Source organism: Panthera tigris, chromosome A1 (genome assembly GCF_018350195.1).
Source record: "Panthera tigris isolate Pti1 chromosome A1, P.tigris_Pti1_mat1.1, whole genome shotgun sequence".
Classification (NCBI taxonomy): domain Eukaryota; kingdom Metazoa; phylum Chordata; class Mammalia; order Carnivora; family Felidae; genus Panthera; species Panthera tigris.
In genome coordinates, this window is record NC_056660.1 from 70328372 (window position 1) to 70349417 (window position 21046).

Here is a 21046-nt window from a genome sequence, read left to right on the forward strand (position 1 = left end):
TGAACTGATTTGTTTACCAAACAAGAACATTTGACATGAAAAATGCCAAATTTAGGACAAATAGCTGTTTTCCAGGATGCAACCCCCAAATAATATTTTAATGTGCTTTTAATGTCTTTTCTTGAAAATGGCTCTCAGTGACTATATGCTTACTTTTGTTGGTCACAACCACAGTGGATTTGGGTCAGAAAAGTTGGGCGAGGGCCTAGTAAAACAGAAGATAAACATGCCAACTCTTTTCTAGTGCCTTCTGGCTGGGATTTCAGAAAAAGTGGTAGGGGGTCTTAATGTATGCTACAGGTAGGATTCGATTTTCCTCCTACCCACTGATAATGGGACAGTGCCTAAGCAAAGATGTGAGTGATACCTGAAATATAAAGGCCATGGGATTATGTAGGCATTTGCTCATTCTTTTTCAGCTCTTAGCCAAATTCTCTTGTTCCAGAATCTGGATTTATCCCTGGTAAGTATTTCCTTCCCAGGGATGATGATTTTCATTGAGAATGTAATGAGTTTCCTAAAAAGAATCAGATTGTATTGGGAGTCCTTAGATATAGAACAACAGTCTTTTGTTTAGATTTCAACACATAAAGTCTTTAGTGTGTGTGTGTGTGTGTGTGTGTGTGTGTGTGTGTGTGTGTGTGAGAGAGAGAGAGAGAGAGAGAGAGAGAGAGAGAGAGAGAGAGAGAGAAAGAATAAATGAATGAATGAGAAATGAAAATGTAAGCACAAAGCCAAGAAAGGAAGACTGGCTTCCAGTTCTTGCCCTATCTGGTTACATGTGAGAATTTGTGTAACAGATACCAGCCAGCTGTTCACCAAAACCCACTTCTACTTCTTCCTGGCACACAGATGATATTTCCCAGCCTCCTTTGCAGTTACATATTGCCATATGATTAAGTTCTGACCCACAGAATGTGGGTGGGAGTGATGTTTACTACTTCCAGCCCTCACCCATAAAAACTTTTCACTATCCACCATGTTCTTTCTCCTTGTCAATTGTTAATAGCCAGAGAGACACCTTGAAAGTTGTGGGTTAGGGGCGCCTGGGTGGCTCAGTCGGTTAAGCGTCCGACTTCGGCTCAGGTCACGATCTCACAGTTTGTGAGTTCGAGCCCCGCGTCGGGCTCTGTGCTGACAGCTCAGAGCCTGGAGCCTGCTTCACATTCTGTGTCTCCCTCTCTCTCTGCCCCTTCCCTGCTCATGCTGTGTCTCTCTCTGTCTCAAAAAATAAAATAAACATTTAAAAAAAAAAAGTTGTGGGTTAAAGATGATAGGGCCACTGGGGCACCTGGGTGGCTCAGTCGGTTAAGCATCTGACTTTGGCTCAGGTCATGGAGTTTGAGCCCCAGTTTGTGAATTTGAGCCCTGCATCAGGCTCCATGCTGGCATTGTGGAGCCTGCTTGGGATTCTCAGCTCTCTCCTCTCTCTCTGCCCCTCCCCTGCTCACACTTTCTCTCTCTCTCTCTCTCTCTCTCTCTCTCTCAATTAATTAATTTTTAAAAAAGATGATAGAGCTACTGGCAGCCTGGGTCCCTGAAGACTGGGTGGAGCAGAAGGCAACCCCTGCCCCCACTCACAGATTAGATTCAACATGAACAAGACAGGAGCTGCTACTGTGTTAAGCCTCTATGATTGTAGGTTTTCTGTTCTACCAGCTCATATCACTGTAGCTAAAATGTGAAGTCATTTACCCTCTTCGGTTTCTATAGCTGTAAGGTAGGATTTGCTTTGTGCAAAGCTCCACTTAATCCACTTGAAATGTGCCATGTGTAAAAATGCTTTCCTTACCCAGTGTTCTTTTCTAGTCACTCCCCATGCATATTTACTTCGTTGCAGTAATAGTTTGAATGTAATTTTGTAGTTAGATATTTTTTTTACTTAACACAGCACAAGAATTTTTCCACATCACCACAGTCTTCATAATTATAAATGTTAATGACTTCTTAATATTCTATCAAGCTGATGCACAAAAATTGTCTAAAACAAGTATGAGATGCTACTGTTATACCCTGCTTTGAGACAATCCAACTTATCAAAACGCTTAAATCAGGAGGGTGAATGGTAAAGTTAAAGCAATGTTTGCTCATCAAAAGAATTCTCTACCAGGGATTTTTAAATAGCAAGTTCTTCTTGTGTTTCTTTGGTATAATTTAAATTACAAAAATGTAATACATCCTCAGCTACCTACTATACAATGCATGGCATTTGTGTTTTATTTTTTAATGTTTATTTATTTATTTTGGGTGAGAGAGTCTGCAGGAAAGGGGCAGAGAGAAAGGAAGAGCGAGAATTCCAAGCAGGCTCTGCAACATCAGTACAGAGCCCAGTGTAGGACTCGATCCCACGAACCATGAGATCATGATCTGAGCTGAGATCAAGACACGCTTAACCAACTGAGCCACCCAGGTGCCCCAGCACTTGTATTTTATATATGTAAATTTTGATATGCGGGTTCGGTGGCTGCTGGTTGCAGAGAATGCCAGCGTCCATAAAGCAGACCTGATCCAGGTGATCTCTGCTGCACGTCCAGCCTTCTCCACTGGCAATGGCATAACCAGGCACTGAAGATCCTGCAGGGGTTGGGGTGGGAGGGTGTTGCATTCACACTTATATTTGCATCTATTGTTTTTGCACGTTTGTGTTTTAAATATCTTGTCTTAACTGCAGAAAAATAGAATAATAAAAATGGGGAAAAAATCACTCAGATACTTACCACAGTAACAGTAGACATGCTGTTTCAATATTCTTTGTTTACTTGCCCATATGCACACAGAATATATACCTGGTCATATTTGAAAACACTTTTGTTTCCTCCTTCGGTCATGTAACTCTCTACAGAGATCATTGCCATGTTGCTTCATAGTCTCAATATTAGAAAAAAAAAATCCTCTGCACTATCTAAACTCTCCCCATTGGAGTAATTACTATAATAACTTGAAGAAACTTTAAGCCCAGAATTCAACATTTAGATCAAAATACCAACACAGAGATGCATGTATGTGCTAGCAAAAACATTTAGGTTTCTCGTGTTATATTAAGTCTTCTAAGAAAGGTTCCTTAGCATGTTGTTCCATTGTTTATGTACATTACTATACATGTTAATATGGCATAGAAGGAGAACATGAGCTGTATCTGTTACTGTGCAGTATCATTTATTGTAAAAATATACCCATGAGTGCTCATTCACTGCTAAATAATTAGTGTTTTAAATCCTTGACATAATGTAGAAAATACTTGGTGAGTTGTTACATAGGCAATTAAACTTTAAGAAGAATTTTTGAAGTGGAGCACCTTGGTGACTCCGTCGGTTAAGTGTCCCACTCTTGGTTTCGGCTCAGGTCATGATCTCAGTTCATGAGTTTGAGCTCCACGTAGGGCTCTGTACTAGCAGTACAGAGCTTGCTTGGAAATCAATCAATCTCTCTCTCTCTCTCTCTCTCTCTCTCTCTCTCTGCCCCTACCCCTCTCTTGCTCTATCTCAAAATAAATAAACATTAAAAAAATTTTTTTTGAGGGAATTGATCGGGGTTTTGAGGCTGGGGCTGGGAACACAATACTGTTGTTTCCATTTACAATGAGGGAATGTAGGCTCTCACTATTCAAACACTTTTTCAGTCCATTTTCACCCGGCCATTTTCACAAATTGACTAGATTTGGATATCAAAGGATGTCTGTATTTATCTGTATCCCTTAATAGGTTCTGAGCAACTTAAAGACAGTAACTATAACACATTCATCTAACACAGTGCCTGGCACTTAGTTGGTTTAATTCACATTATTCTGTAAATAAATGAATGAACAGATAAGCATATCTCTGTTATTAGATAAGCATATCTCTAACTTTCATTTGCTGTGGGAAATTAGGCTTATTGCTCTTTGTGAAAGGCATAGCCAAGGAATTCTGGTGTGTGTTGCAAGGCATCACCAAGGCACTGTATGTGTGTGGTCAAAAGTGCTGCTGCCTTTTCCCCAGGTCTCTTAGGTCTGGCCTAGCTCAGTGGTGTTGAGATCAGGCTCAGGAGGACCTAGTTTCCCTCACAGAAAGCACACTGCCTTTTTTCTCTTTTATGAATGGGCAATAAAAGTGAAAAATAAATCCTCAGCGAGCTTATATTCTTCTTTGAGAGCAAAAATGGCACCTCCATTTCCTGGAAAGATATGTCTCCATTGAGGGTTGGTGCCCGGAAATCAAGCAGGGACCCACATCATAACCAGGGAAAGTGTCTGTGGTACACTCCAATGATTCATGCCTCCTATATCCACACCCTTGTGTAGTCCCCTCCCGCATTGATTCTGGTTTAGGCCAGGTGACTTGCATAGGCCCATAGATCACATTGGGGAATTGCCCCTCCGGAACTCTGCCATCTCATGCAGGATCCCTAGCTCTCCTGTTGGAGAGCCCACACTACAGTCCCACACTAACAGTGATACCCCACACTAACAGTCGGGTGAGTGGGGTCATCTTAGATCATTCAGCCCCAGACAAGCTGCCAGATAACTGGGTGCACGTAAGCAGCCCCCAGTGAGACCAGCAGAACCACCCAGGTGAGTCAGTGCAAATTCTGACCCACAGAACCATGAGCAAATAAAATGGTTATGGTTTTAAGCCACTAAGTTTTGTGGTGATTTATCTCACTAATACAAGGTCCACACTGTCAAGTCCAAATGAGTAGATAAGAATGTAAACAGGGGCGCCTGGGTGGCTCAGTCAGTTAAGTGTACAACTTTGGCTCAGGTCGTGATCTCACGGTTTGTGGGTTTGAGCCCCGTGTCAGGCTCTGTGCTGAGAGCTCAGAGCCTGAAGCCTGCTTTGTCTCCCTCTCTTTCTGCCCCTCCCCCACTCATTCTCGCTTGCACACTCTCTCTCTCTCTCATAAATAAACATTAAAAACAATTTTTTTAAATAAACATTAAAAAAAGGTTTTTTAAAGAACGTAAACAGGAAGGCAAAGCAGCAGAACTAGTCCCTAGGAGGCTTAAAACTGGGACAGGATCAGGGGCATGAAAGAAGTCAAAGAAGTGGTTCAAAAGTAGGACTGAGACTTACTTATGACACCGGAAGATCCCTCCGGTTTGTGTTGGTCATTGGCAGGAGCAGGCATGGTGACTTAAGAGTCATGCTCAACAAGATCAAGTACAACACATCCACAAATGAGCGCAATGGGCCTTAGTAAGTGGTGATTGTGGCTTTGTGTTGATCGGCTCTATTTGCTGTAGTCCAGTTTCCATTCAGACAAATGGCACATGACTGCAGTGAAATGAGAAGTAAGGTACGGTCAGTGTGCTCAGAGAGCGAGGTCTTAGTTCTAACCTTATTAACATTATGCCCTGTGCCCTACCCACTACACAACTGTGGCCCAAAGTACTGAGGAGTCAGGAACACATAGCTGATTTAGGGGTTTCCTTTCTGCTACAATAAAGCTCAGAAAGAAAATCTGCCATTCCTGCCCCTCCCCAGGCCTTACTCCCTAGAAAAAAATCACTTTCAAATTTTCTAACTTTCTTACTACTTCTAAATAGCATGTTTATACTGTGATTTCTTCATTTTTCAATTTTAAATATTATCAATTGACTTCTTTTTATGTAAGATGAGGATTGAGCTCTCTCAGCTCTCTCTCTTATCCCCATCCTCCCAATATAAGTATATTTTAGGACTAGATCAATATTTAAGGTTTACCTAATATGGTTTACTGTGATTATATTTGCTTTCTTGTTCTTGAAATTAATAATTTCCTTGGTTCTACTTATTTATCAAAAAAATGTTTATTAACCCAAGTCCGTAGCTCGCATTAAGGATTCACTCTCAATCTTGTACAGTTTATGGGTTTTGACAACTGCTCAATGTCATATATCTACCACTACAGTATCATACAAAATAGCTTTATTACTCTAAAAATCCCCTCTGCTCTGCCTATTTCAGTCTTTTCTAGTGATCCCCTGGGAACCACTGATCTTTTTACTGTCTCCGTAATTTTGCCTTTTCCAGAATGTCAAATAGTCAGAATCATATAGTGTATAGACTTTTCAGACTGGCTTCTTTCACTTAGCGTTAATGCATTTAGGATTCCTTCATATCTTTTTTGTGGCTTGATTGTTCTTCTTTTTATTGCTGACTAGTATTCCATTGTATGAGTGCCACAGTTCATCTCTTCGCCTATTGAATTTTCTGTGTCTTCTAGATGTCTCTCGCTAATTCAGTCCCAAACTCCACCAGAGCCATCATCCCTTCTCCGATATGTGTTGACTGCCTACTAACTTGTTATCTGGTAGCTGCCTTCCCTGTCATCCTGGGAAGTCCTTTGGCCTAATTTCTGAGTTGGATTTTCTGTTTATTGGATTTCATGTCTTTTTTTTTTCTTGGTTTATTCCCTCATTTTAAGGGAGTACATCCTCTAGTAACTTCCTTAGAAAGGATGCATGGGAGATAATTTACCAACAAATGTTGACATGTCTGCAAGTGTTTATTCTATTCTTATAGATCAGACTTTTCTAGACTTAAGTCCTAAGAGGAAAGCTAGTTGTTTTACTGATGGCTTAGTATAAGCATGCTATTAAGAGGTTCCTGAATAGTTAACATTTCAACTTTTATATCTTTGGTCTAGGTTTTTTCTTTTCTTTTTTTCTTTTTTCTTTTCTTTTCTTTCTTTCTTTCTTTTTTTTTTTTTTTACTAGTTTGAAAACTATCTAATAGCCCCCACCTAATCCTGTTGTAAAATAGTTTACACTGGCCACACTTTGTTAATTGAACGTTAGAAATATTGACCTCTGTGCAGAGATCTATGTTCCATCATAAGAACGGTTATGTTCTCTTATTAATATTTCTCTCTCTGCTTTTGGATTGAAACAGTACAGAATAATTAGAGACTTTTTTGGCAAATAAAACAGTCAATAGTTGGAAAGGTATGTTTTAGTGAAGATTGTTTATAAACACACCTCTTACTGCCAAGAACTTAAAGTCTAATTAATGAGCATCGGCCTTTCCTCTTCTCTCACTTGCTTTCATTTTCTTTCATTTACACACACTCACACACTCCTTATTGTCTTGCTTTCCCTTTTCCTCTTTATTTCAGTCTGTACAAGTTTGTGTATAAAATTGGCTTCCCTTCTAGCTGTTTTGTCCCTGCGCTCCATCAAAAAATATTTTCTGCATCTCTAATTTCATCAAGATATGCCTGACTGAGAATGTCAAAACCACTGAGCAGAAGTGTTTAATCCAAAGTTGGCTCTGCCGGTGATGATCAGCTGAGGAAACAACCTCGAATTTTTTCTTAATTACTTGTTAGGACGTTAAGTTTTCACTTTATGGAATAGATCCACATCCTGCTTCTCATTCCCTGCTCTTTATTGTGCAGAGCCCTCCCACTGATTTCCAATAGAGAGAGCTCTCTGCACCCACGAAACACACATGGAAGGGAAAAGGGTACCTTGGCCATCTGTAGAAATAGTAACTTCAATGGTTTTCCGTAAGCAGAGAGTCACTTGATTTGTTGGCCAGTCAGATTCTGGCCACCTTTATGTAATTCCATAAACTAGGGTTTGAGGTTGAACTGGTCACCAGCAAGCCCCAGAACAGCCCAGGGTGTAGCCAGGAGCAGAAGACTCCAGTTCCAGTCCCCGCTGAGCAGTCTGATGGCCGTATCAGATCAGGAAGGGCTGCTAATCTTTCCAAGCCTTTTATGGCATCATCTGTAAAATGGGGGTGATGCCATCAACCTTTTAGTCTGAAGGATACAAAAATAAAATGAGTGTATGTGAAAGCACTTTATAAATGATAAAGTGTCATGTGAATGTTACTTATCATCTGACCTTAGAGATAAGAATTAAAACGATATTATTTCTGTTGCAAGTTTTTTTTTTTCCTTTTGGTTTAGTCCTCTTTAGATGAAGGATGCTTCGTTGTTTAAACTATTTTATACATATAAAATTTATGGAAAGAAGGATGCATAGTATAATTAGCAGGGAAGGAAGCTTATGTTTCTTTGGGATGAGAACCCCTGTGACTCACTTGTTGGCCCAATATAATACATTCATCATCACCTTTCATGAGGTTTACCCATGGGTTAAGAGCGCATCATGCTCAAAGGACACACTTAGTGGATATTTGAGAACAGCAGTCAGGGAAGGCATGTGCTAGGAACTGGTCAGGTGGGCAACACAGACAACCATTGCTATGTTGGCCATGGTTGGAACAAGTGCTTTGGAGACACTGGTAGAACCAGAACCGAAAGTATTAGAATAGGTGCTCTTCCTCCTCTCCATTTCAGCTTGTTTGCCATTCCCTTCTCTGTACAATATTTATACAAGGCTCAGAGTCTGCATCTTCTCCCAATGGATATCTGGTGAGGAAGACCAGATCGCTGAGGAGGTGCAGATCGCTCGTGTATCATGCCTCATTTGATAAGGCATGACTTGCAGGACCCTTCCAAAAGGAAGAAGGCAAATATTTATGGACCGAAGACATTGATTATTTTTTCACAGTTTGAAAGAAATCTGTGATGATCTGTTTTTTGCATCAACTTGGTTAAGCTATAGTAAGTACCCAGTCATTTAATCAAACACAAATCTAGATGGTGCTGGGAAGATATTTTGTGGATATAGTTAACATCTCTAATCAGTTTACTTTATGTAAAGTAGATTACCCTGGGTAATGTAGGTGGGTCCCATCCAGTCAGTCGAAGGTCTCCTGGAGAAGAAATTCTGCCTTCAGGATTATAACGTCAACTCTTGCCCAGGTTTCCAGTGTGCCAGCTTCCCTGGTGGATTTTGAATTTGTCAGTCCACAATCTTGTAAGCCAATTCCTTAAAATAAATCTGTCTATCTGTCTATCTCTCTTCTGTTTCTCTGGAGATCCCTGACTGATACAGCTTTTCTCTATCCAGAGATTACCTTTCCTTTGACTCTGTTATAACCCAACTCTCAGAAATCCAGGATGTCAAATGTTTTATTTTCACTAGGAAAATCACTGCATTACTAGGACCACAAACCATGTAAATTAATTCCAAATTATAATCCAACTCTGATCTTAGAATCTACCAAACTTTGATATAGTTTAAGTACATACTTTTTCAATTCTTATTGATTTTACCTCATCAAAAGCCAGAAGTTGAAAACATCTGTATTCTAATCCCATATCTACTTTAGTTCTCATAACTCTACAGTCTCTGGTTATTCTCCAAATGGTCTCCCCAATGAACACATGCTCATCAGCAAAGACTCTCAACGTACTGGCAAGGTGGCAGCCGTGTCAGGGTGCCGAGGCAATAGATCTCAAGTTGTAAGCATTATGTTGCAAAGAAGTAGTCTTTCCTTTGACACCAGACTTGAAAGGTAGCGATCTCATAATTCAGGGTTTCAAGATCAGTCAGAAGTAAAAAATTCTTCCGTTTAAAGAGTTATTTTTATTTGCAGGGCCAGTCCCAGAATCCTTTACATACATTCTAGGCCCTTGATCTCCATGAATCACAAATGTTATGAACCTCACCTCTGGCCATTCCCAGGCAGACGAGTCAGGATCTGGGTTCCGTGAGTCATTTATCACGGACTTCAGTTTTAAGCAGTTCCCAGTGGGATTACGTGTGAGCCTTTTCAATTGTCCGTGACTGTGTTCCGTATACACATATCGATCGCCCTCTCTAATTCCCAGACCTGGTGCCCTGCCCTTCTGTCTGGCTTGGGTGAAGCAGCATGGAGGCACCATGCTGGCCCCTGAGGGGTGGGGAAAGAACCTGGCGCCACTGAGCAGACGTCCCTTAATGGTAATCCTCCAGTGAGTCGGTGGCCTCCAAAGAGACCATGAGTGTGGCCTGTTGATGAGGAATGTAGTCATGGTCACACAAAAAAATCCCCAGTCTCTGCCTCAGGACCCCATGCATGGCCCATCATCCCTGCTGCAGAAAGAAACTGGACAGGACCTCCCCTTAGGAGCCTGTCAGCCCTCGTCACTAATCAGCCCAGGGGCTACTCAGAATGACTGGAGGCACTCACTTCCACCCCCCCGCCAATTGCACTGCCCGCTCTCAGCCCCTGCCACCTGGGGAGCCCCACACCAGGCCAGGGCAATCAAGCTTGGCTTCTGCATGGCCGTGCAAATCTCACCATCAGCCAGACTCCTAAAATATTTATATTTATACATGCAGGGCTCAGACTTTCTTTCTACCCTAACAGGTAAAGACTGAGTATGGTTTGGAAAAGTTTGTTCATACCATGCGAGCAGACCTATCAGCAGCGGCTCACCTGGCCAGAAGGGCAGGGATCTCACCTACCAAAAGAGCTGAAAAGTTGGTCATTGTCATAATCCAGGCACTGAGGAAAATCATGTTAGTCTCGCCTTCCCTTTTATTCAGAGATTTGATTTCATTCATGCACAGGCAAAAGTCAAAATGGCTCTCCTGATGGATGCCCCTCTAGGGACTCATTGCTGGCACATTGAAGGGTGGGTGAGCACAATATATGTATTTATTTTCAAAGATAGCATGACATCTTACCATAGAGCTTTTGTGTCTACCCATTCTCTCGAAGGACTGTTAGAAAACTAGATGGTTGGCAAGAAAATCTAGAGAAAGGGAGGGTGGCAGGAAGGTCCATATTTTCAGCTAAGATGGATGGGTACATTCAAGCCTCAATTAGCAATTGTCCCCAGATATTCAGAAAATACCTTAGACTGGGGTTTTCTTTTCTTTTTTCTTTTCTATTCTTTTTTTTTTTTTTTGACTGGAGTTTTCTGAGAGAAGATAGTGATAATTTGCCCATGTTAGTGATAGCTGTCCCCACAGAAAAAGTTCAGTTTATCTAAAAACTTAAGGTTTCACTAGCTTGTGCCTCTCATCAAATCGGCTTTGCATGCATGGGAATTATTTTAAGTACTCTTAAATGGTATCATTTCCTAGTTGCAAATTATTTGGGTGTATTTTGAAACTAATTAAAAGGGAAATGTCCTATTTTGTAAAGAGCAGCATTTCTACATTTAAAAAATCAGATGTTCTCAGTGGGGAGCAGGGTTTTATCTTTGTCTGTGTTGGCTATTGCTAAGTGCATCCCAGATTGAAAATCTAAATGAAATAACTACAAGGATTTACATGGGGGAAGTTTATATTGGAAAAGCAGGAGGGAGACACATATACATACATAATACATAGACGATTTATCTGTGATTTTAGAAAGCCTTTTCTTGTCACATTTTTTTTCTGTCTTGCTAGTTACTTGTTATTTCCCTGTGAGCATTACAAACACGGAGGGGTGCAGAGATGCCAGGCTCCATCATGGTGTCCAAAAATTGGCTTTGTACATATGCTAAATTAGAGACTGGCTGGCGGAAGCATTTCACAGATCCTGGATTGGCAGGGATTCCTCATGAAAGAAGACAGGGCCTCAAGCCCAAGGGACTCATTCTCCAGCCAGCAGTCATGCAACATGCTCCATCCAGCAATCCAAAATCCTTTTTAAAATAAATTCTGAATCTTCATCAGGAATCATGTCCAGCCCAGGTAACATAGCCCCCAAAAGTCTAGTCCCCTTTCCTGTTTCATGAGGAAGAGACTATATTGAATCTTGCATGGGCCAGAGCTGTGAGATTTATCACCAAAGGATCCAGATCATTTCAGTTGCCTCTAGCAGTGAATAGGCGCTACCCAGTGTTGAAGGAGGAAGGTAGGAATCTTATAGACAAACACCTTTCTGTTTTTGTCTTCCTTGGAAATAAACTGATGTGATGGTTCTGATGGAGGAAGAATTAACGCAGCGGAGAAATGTATTAGACAGCCGGAGCAGATAAGTCCATGCCAAAAGGCTCCACCATCTGGGTCTTTCTCGCTTACTGTGTCAACCAGAAAATGCCTCTCTCACTTACAAGTAGCTGGTTGATAGCTTTAATGCTCCCAAGAGATATACTTTATTTTATGGACGACAATGAGTTTTAATTTAAAAACACAGATTTTTTTTTTATAGTTCTTGTCATGGACCTTGGGTTCCTGCTTAATATTAGAGCTGAGTACAGGAGAGGAAGTAAGGAGATTTATTTTCTAAGCCAAGAAGTGCTTTGGACTTAAATGATGACATGTGACAAGTTAAGGAACAGTTCTAAGTGGGGACATTAACTCCAGGTACTTTACCTTTCCTGTCAGGGTCCAGTGAAGAATTAAGAGCTGAACTCGGTGACCCTAGTCCCAATCAAGGCCCTAATGTGAAAGCTGGATCAGAGCCTTGCAGCCTTTTGGGTTCTGTCAATCCTTCACTGACCTGAGAGCAAGCTCTGTAAGAGCAAAGACCCTTGTCTGCCCATAGCACACTCAGTAAGCATCACTGAGTATATTCAGTGGGTTATATCTTAGTCAGTTCGAGCTGCTATAACAAGTACCATAGACTAGGTGGCTTGAACAGCAAACATTTATTTCTCACGGTTCTGGGGACTCAGAAGTCCAAGATCAAGGGGTAAGACAGTTTGGTTCCTGGTAAGAGTCTATTTCCTAGTTCATAGATGTCTGTTTTCTTGACTTTTCCTCACATGACAGAGAGAAAGATAATCTCTCCTGGGTCTCTTCTTTTAAGGGCACGAATCCCATCCAAGGGATTCACCCTCATGACCTAATCACCTCCCAAAGGCTTTACCTCCAGATGCCATCACATTGGAGGTTAGGGCTTCAATATACAGATTTGGGGGAGATACAAACATTCAGACCATAGGAGGTTGATTATCTCATCAGATGGCACCAGTGAGGCCAACATCTCAAGAGGTGGAGCAAGCTTTGCATCACAACCTGTAGAGTGTGGGAAAGTGCTTAAATAGGCATCGGAAGACTTGGGCCGTAGTCCTAGCTCTGCCCCCATCATGTTGAGTGACCTCCAATAATTTATTGATCACATTTTTTATCTCATTTATTTATATTTCTTTTATCTCATTATTTCTAAAGTGACTGGGTAATTGCTGAGCTTTCTTCAGCCCCAATATTGTATGATTTAAGCCTTAGCCAACTATCTAAAAAATACATTCTCTGGATGATGAAAGATACCTACTAGGCTTATGTGGAAAAAGCCAGCATTGTTGGTAGAAAGAATTTCTCCAGGCACACAGCCTAAAGACTGTGACTCACAAGTACTATCTTGCTCTTTCCCTTAACCAGTGCTCTTTCAGTGGAGGTAGGCAGCAGAAAGGGAAAGAGTAGGCACGGATACACAGCATAAGTGGGGAGGCAGAATATGGCTCCAGACAGCACTGTGGTCTACAATGGAGTATTTAGAGCTAGCCAAGGACAAAGAGATGGACTTCGAGGCATTCAAGCAGTTGTGGATGCCCCTCGGGCCAGAAATATTGCAGAGGGGAGTCGTAAGTGAGCTTAGAGTTGTCCCAGATCACCTCTGAGGTCTGTGCAACAACTCAACTACCCTGTGACTCTGACAGTACCAAGCCCTGTCCCCTGCCATACAATGGTACCCCAAGAGACCTTGCCAAGGACTTAAAGTAGTCCAGGCACTGTTCACCTCACCAGGCACCTGTTTCACCAGGCACTGGGGAGAGGAGGGAGGATGGAAAAGGGAGAAGTCACCTTTATTAACATATTTTCTAGTAGTACTTTTAAGGAATCATTCATTCCACTGTTCATGTTCATTTTGTTTGGTACATTTATTTTGGTTCAAAAAGTTGCTGTCTCAAGACATAAATAAATACACATCAGAAAACAGTACAATTAAGACAGTAGATTAGAGTAATATATCAAACATTTTTAGCTGATTGAAAACAAAGCTGTAAGAACTGACTTGACAAGGTACTGCTATCAAGAGTTTATCAACTTAGTTTTAACATCATATATCCAGTTCCCTCAGCAGTTGTAGTAAATGCAGTGGTGTGAAAAACAACACAGGCAATACTTGTGCACAGCATATCTGGTGTTGATGGCAAGTGTTAGACAAGTGTGGTTTCATTTGTTATTAACCGTGACTTAATAAAGTAATTGTACCATGATCTCTTAGCTAACCTATAGTTCTTGGCTACCACAACCCAATGCTTGTTGATTTCTAAGAACTGGAAGTCTTTGGGGCATCTGACTGGCTCAGTCAGTAGAGCATGCAATTCTTGATCTCGGGGTTGTAGTTTCAAGCCCCATGATGGGTGTAGAGATTACTTAAAAACAAAGAAATAAACTTAAAAATAAAGAACTGGAAGCCTTTTGGTGTTCACCCATCTGAAGATATTCATGCAAGTGTATTAAGGCATGTAATGATTAAAATCATATACCTCAGTTACCATAATGGAGTGAACTGTGCCTTCTCAAAAGCTACATCCATATCCTAATCCCCAGAACCCATAAATGGAACCTTATTTGGGAAAAGAGTCCTTAAGATGTAGTTAGGTTATTGAGATAAGATCCTCCTTGATCATCCAATGTCAAGAGTCCTTTCAAGTGACACACAAAGAAGGCGACGTGGAGAGAGAGGCAGAGATGCAGCGACACACAGTGCAGCCAGCACAAGCTGGGAGCCGCCAGGAAGATTCTCCAGGGAGGGATACTGTCCTGTTGACACCTCCAGTTCAAATATCTGCTTTCAGAGCTGTGAGAAGGTAAACTCCTGTTGTTGGAAGCGACCAGAGTTTGTGGTAATTGGTTATGGCAGCCTTAGGAAACTAATACACTTCAGATGAGTATATTTCAAAGGATGGACATCATTAATTGGGAACTCTAATATCTCTTCTCCTATTAAACTCATAGTAGGTCTTACTGATAATAAAAAACAAAGAACACTGACTTACAACTTATTAGGGGCGCCTGGATGTCTCAGTTGGTTGAGCGTCCTGCTCTTGACTTTGGCTCAGGTCATGATCTCACAGTTGGTGGGTTTGAGCCCCACCTCAGGCTCTGCACTGACAGCATGGAGCCTGCTTGGGATTCTCTCACTCTCCTCTTTCTCTGCCTCTCCTCTGCTCATGATGTGCTCTCTCTCTCAAAATAAATAATTTGGTTCAAAAAGTTGCTATCTCAAGACATAAATAAATACACATCAGAAAACAGTACAATTAAGACAGTAGATTAGGGTAATATATCAAACATTTTTAGCTGATTGAAAACAAAGCTGTAAGAACTGACTTGACAAAAAAAAACCCCTATTAATAATATTACTAATTAGGAATATTAGATCTCTTTTGAGGTAAACATTTTCGCTCACATAACAGCTGTCCATAAATTCCACCTTCTGAATGATCCACAGTTTTCTTAAGCTTTTTTAAAAATATTTTTAGTGTTGGAGCACCTGAGTGGCTCAGTTGGTTAAGTGGCCGACTTTGACTCAGGGCCTGATCTTGTAGTTTGTGGGTTCGAGCCCCACATTGGACTCTGTGCTGACAGCTCAGAGCCTGGAGCCTGCTTCAGATTCTGTATCTCCCTCTCTCTCTCTGCCCCTCCTTCACTCCTGCTCGCTCGCTCTCTCTCTCTCTCAAAAGTAAAAATATTTTTAATGTTTATTTATTTTTGAGAAAGTGTGAGTGGGGGAGGGGCAGAGAGACGGGTACAGAAGATCTTAAACGGGCTCTGTGCTGACAACAGACTGCCCTATGCAGAGCTTGAACTCACAAGCTGTGAGATCATGACCTGAGCTAAAATCAAGAGTCAGACGCTTAACTAACTGAGCCACCCAGGCGCCCCTTAAGATTTTTTGTAGAAAGAAACACCCCATTATCAGACAAAGGGGCTTCATTTTGATATTCCTCCATCCTGGAGAAACCTGTTTCTGTGTCAGACACATACTCTTCAATAACCTCTCCATTTTAAACTGTTCCAGGCTCATAGAGTAATAGTACTAATAAAATTCTGCTGTTTTATTATACATTTATCAAATAGTCACCTATCTGGTCTTTTAGCCAGAATTCATTGGCCTTTTCTCAACAGCTATGTCTCAATACATCTTTTAACAACTATTCTCCAACATAGACTTCATTTCAAATTTAGAATATGATGTTAATCAGTTTACCAGTTCACAATTGAGGATGAACAGTTTATATAGTGTTTGTGACAATATTGGATTTATTACCAAATGAGTGATTTTTTTAATAACAGCACATTGGTTTTTGCTTGTTTTTCACAATCCAGTTCAGTATCTGAGCAACTCTGCTTGATGATTCACTTCTGTTAGAAAAACTAGGAAAACATTCACCTTGTACTGGGTGTACTACCTATTTCTCCTTTCACATATTAAGATGATCTCTTGAAAGAACTTTAGACTCCACCGTTACCTTCAATTTCTTTTTCTTCTTATTTAAATACTTATTAAATACCTATACATGCTATCCAGGTAAAAGAAACCAACATTTGGAAGGGCCATTTCAGTAGATGGTAGTAAGGACTGACTTTGCTTAGGTGTGAGCCAGTATGTTCATATTTATATAAAAACCAAGAGGGGCACCTGGGTGGCTCAGTCAGTTAAGTGTCTGACTTCAGCTCAGGTCATGATATCACATCTCATGAGTTCAAGTCCCGCGTCAGGCTTTTTTTTTTTTTATTTTTATTTTTTTATTTTTTTTTTATTTATTTTTGGGACAGAGAGAGACAGAGCATGAACGGGGGAGGGGCAGAGAGAGAGGGAGACACAGAATCGGAAACAGGCTCCAGGCTCCGAGCCATCAGCCCAGAGCCTGACGCGGGGCTCGAACTCACGGACCGCGAGATCGTGACCTGGCTGAAGTCGGACGCTTAACCGACTGCGCCACCCAGGCGCCCCGCGCGTCAGGCTTTTTGCTGACAGCTCAGAGCCTGGAGCCTGCTTCAGATTCTGTGTCTTTCCCTCTCTCTACCCCTCCCCCACTCACACCCTGTCTCTCTCTCTCCTCCAAAAACAAACATTAAAAAAAAAAAAAAAAAAACTGAGAAATATCCTGGAAAGGAAGTTTATTGTCAGACAGAATTCTCCAGTCCTGAAGTTACCTTCTGAGGAGAACCCAAGACTCATCCCTTAAGTGGATAGAGCAGGGTGGCTGTTTACTCCTTATCACAATGAAAATTAGGAGTGTAATTATAGAAAGAAAGCAGAATATCAACAATGGCTCCATTTGATCACCAGTGGAGGTCAAGTAAATGTGAGATATGTCACCAAATCTATCAAAGAAAAGAGCTATGAGAGGGAAATTAAAAAATGAAAGAATTTCATTAAACAGTTTACATTTCTTTACTCCACCAGCTCCTATAGTTTAAAGGGAAAGGATTAAATAAGCCCCCAATGTTACATTGCATTAGAATCTTTGAGCTTCTGGGATGCCTGGGTGGCTCAGTCAGTTGAGCGTCTGACTTTGGCTCAGGTCATGATCTCATGGTTCATTGGTTCAAGCCCCATGTTAGGCTCTGTGCAGACAGCTCTAGAGCCTGGAGCCTGCTTGGGATTCTGTGTCTCCCTCTTCTGCCCCTCCTCTGCTCGTGTGCTCGCTCTCTCTCTCTCTCTCTCAAAAATAAACATTAATTTAAAAAAAATTTAGGCTCTTTGAGCTGCTACCGTAGCTACAAAATGGTCAGTCCAACTCCACAGTTCAGTGTTAGAAAGTCAGTATGATCTTTCACTAAACTGTGTCCTCAGATCAGCATTTATCCAAAAAAAGGAAGTGTTTTTAATTTTCCTCGTGCTCTTTGTTCAGTTGTTTCAGAATTTTGATGGTCAAGAGGCATTATCTATTGAAATCCTAAACAAACACATCTAAAATCAAATTAATCATCTATACACTCACTCTCTCTCTCTCTCTCTCTCTCTCTCTTTCTCTCTTTCTCTCTCTTTCTCTCTCTCTCTCCAAAATTCCACCTGTCGTTTCTGCTGGGTCTCCTCCCTCCATCTTTGGAACATGCCTCCCAACTCAACACACACACACACACAGAGCAATGAGAAAGGAATTTTCCAGTACCGGGAGAAGGACAGCCAGTCAATACCCAGGGCTTAGAGGCTGGGAAGCCGGACTTTGTAGCAGAGCCTATCTTTATTGTTATGTCTTCCCAGACAGTCTGCCAGCTGCATGTGCAGGTGATTATTCTCCTGTGTTAACGTATAGGCTCAGCTACTGTAACAAAAAGACCCAAAGCTGCAGTGGCTCAAACCAAAAGAAGTTTATTTCTCTCTCACCTAACTGTTCAGAGGCAGACAAGTGGTCCTGGTGGGTGGGCAGCCCTCTTCCTCCAGGCCATTGAGAGACCAAGTTGCTTCTGCCTTGTTGCTATGACACCTTAATCTATGAGGCTGAGACTCACTCCATACTGTGTTTGAGTTCCAGCCTATGAGATGGGAGAAGAGAAAGTAGAGGGCAGATGGCTTCCTTAAGGGATTAAACATTACATGCACCACTTCTGTTCCATTCACATCCTAGCTGTAAATGGGGCTGGGACATTCAGGATTTAAGACATAAAACTCAAAGGAAGAGGCAAGAATGGAAGCTGGGACCAGGAGCAGTCTCTGCTACATCTGTACAGCCACCATGTGATGTCTGCCCTGTTGTATGTATATGTCACCTTGTGTTGCAATTTTTCATATTCTATTTTATTGCATTTTTTTTTTTTTTTTTTACTTAAGTCATGTCTATACCCAGTGTGGGGCTCAGACTCATAATCCTGAGATCAAGAGTTGCATGCTCTTCCAGCTGAGCTAGCCAGGTACCCCAAGAAGGATGCATTTTAAAATACTTTTAGTTGTGGCAAAAAAAAAATCACATAAAATATACCATTGTAGCCATTTAAAGTGTACAACTCAGTAGTATTAAGTATATACATATGGTTGTACAACCAATCTCCAGAATGTTTCATCTTGCAAATCTAGTTTTAAGTCCTCAAAATCCCAGTGCTTTAATATCCATTAATGCTTCTTTAATCTAGTTTATAGATGGTAGGCATTATCTGTTCTTTTATTATGCATAATTATATATTAGAAGTATGTGTAAAGGCTCATAATAAATTTCAGCTAACTTTTTAAAAACTTATCGTTCTGTACAAAATGACAAAGTTGAAATCTTACATATTTAAAGCTACAGAATACTCAAAATATTAGATATTTTTCATTTTTCTACCATAAAATACATACTAAGCTGAGATGTTAACTGAGCAGTATGTTTTTACTTCTACCCAAAAGGAAGTAATAAAGTGTGTATTTCTATTATTTGAAAGAGGGGGTTCTCTTGAGGCAATTGACCAGAGGAGAGTTAGGCAGAGAATGCTGAATGTCAAAGCCAGAAAGAAACTCAGAACTCATCTTGTCAGTTTAGAAACTGAGGCCCCATACACCTCCCACTTTTATCTCAGGAATGCCTCCATCTGTGGCGTATTTTCCATGGCAGATAAAAATGAGTTGCCAAAAGAATAATTCTGAATATATATAATGTTATTTAGCTTTGGGAGAAAGTAAAGACTGACCTTTATGAGATGTGGTAATTTTTCCCATATTATTATAAGTTACTAAACATATAACATTTTTTTTAATGTTTATTTTTTAGAGAGAGCATGTGTGTGTGCACAAGTGAGGGGAGGGGCAGAGAGCAAGGGAGACACAGAATCCAAAGCAGGCTCCAGGCTCTGAGCTGTCAGTATAGAGCCTGACATGGGGCTCGAACTCAAGAACAGTGAGATCATGCCCTGAGCTGAAGTCGGCCACTTAACTGACTGAGCCACCCGCGTGCCCCTAAACATATAACATTCTTCAGACCCCTTTGAAAAACTGAAAAATTGGTATTCACAATGGCTGGATTTAAGAACACTATAATGTAAGCCATATTGTTAAGCAAATGGGTGAATATAAATTTAGTCTAACATCCTAGCAAACCAACACTTTTTACCAACCTTCTTAGGAGTTAAATGTTTGGCCAGCCAGCCAGCCAGATGTCATACCCTCACAGGCTGGGCATATCATCCAGATGAAGAGCAGTGGGACCAAATCTGTTTGCCAAATCTGTCCAGAGGAGGGCAACTCAGCAGTGAGAGGAAGTTGAATCTGTATCCATAGGCTTTCAGAGAGACAGCTATTAGAACTAGGAGTGTTAGAAGACCAAGCACTTAGGAAATACAGTAACCATCCTGAGACATTTATAGGACTGCCCCATGGCCATGCTTACACAAAAGCAGGGAAGTCACTTGCCAAGAGGACAGAAGGACATACTGCCCTGGACAGAGCTTCTTGGGGGTAACTTTGAAGACCCCTCCCAACTCTTTTTTTTTAACATTTTATTTATCTTTGAGAGACAGAGAGAGACAGTGTGAGCCAGGGAGGGGCACAAAGAGAGGGAGACAGACCCCTCCCAACTCTAAGACTGATTCTCTGTGATTCTTACTCTAGGACGTCAGTTACTGATCGTGTTTACAAAATAGAAGAAAGAATCTGTCATACTTAAGAATGTGGCACCTGCTTCTTACTGCAAGAACCTAACAGACATGGAAAAAAACAGCATTGGTGTGTGTGTCAGTGTGTGTGCATGTGAGAGAGAGAGAGATAGATGGGGAGAGAGAGAGAGCTTAGGCAGGGCAAGCAGATTTCCCCATCTGACTCTCTAGGTAATCTTCCCAGATAGGGCAGCTGTTCCGTGCCCACCCTACCCTAGGAACTCTGAGGGCTTCAACTCATGGTTGGACTTGAATGAGTTTATCTCCTCTACCTGGTTATGGAGACAAGACTAATATGCCTAAGATGACAGAGAAACCAGGGGACATTCTGGAGCTCTTTTTCCTCACAGTCTTCATTCTTTCATTTTCCTCCCTATCCCTTGCTCTCCTTTCTTTAAAATAAAAAAAAAAAAAAAAAATAACTCACTATCTGTATGTCACTGCCTTAATCACAACCACTTCCATTCAAAAATGCACACAACCTGGTGTTCGTTTCAGCAGCACATATACTAAAATTGGAACGATACAGAGAAGACTAGCAAGTCCCTGTATAAGGATGACACACAGATGTGTGAAGCACTCCCTATTTTTATGTCCTCAGTCCTGGCATGCCTCCGGAGCTGAAGGTCCACTCCAGTTCCTCCCATCAAGGCTGGGTGCCTCATGGCTACAAGGTTTCTCCTTGCTCTATGGTACTCTCTATACTTTTCCCCTCCTCCCAAT

General features: G+C 41.2%; 1 protein-coding gene and 1 non-coding gene across 10 annotated transcripts in view; both read left to right on the forward strand.

Annotated features, from left to right (window-relative positions):
* The window catches only part of CLYBL (citramalyl-CoA lyase), a 260363-nt gene that overhangs the window by 174935 nt on the left and 64382 nt on the right, over positions 1-21046 (forward strand). The gene's annotated exons all lie outside the window — the stretch shown is intronic.
* On the forward strand, positions 20809-20914 carry LOC122232037. Its single transcript, XR_006209359.1, has one exon. It is a non-coding gene; the product is annotated as a U6 spliceosomal RNA (small nuclear RNA).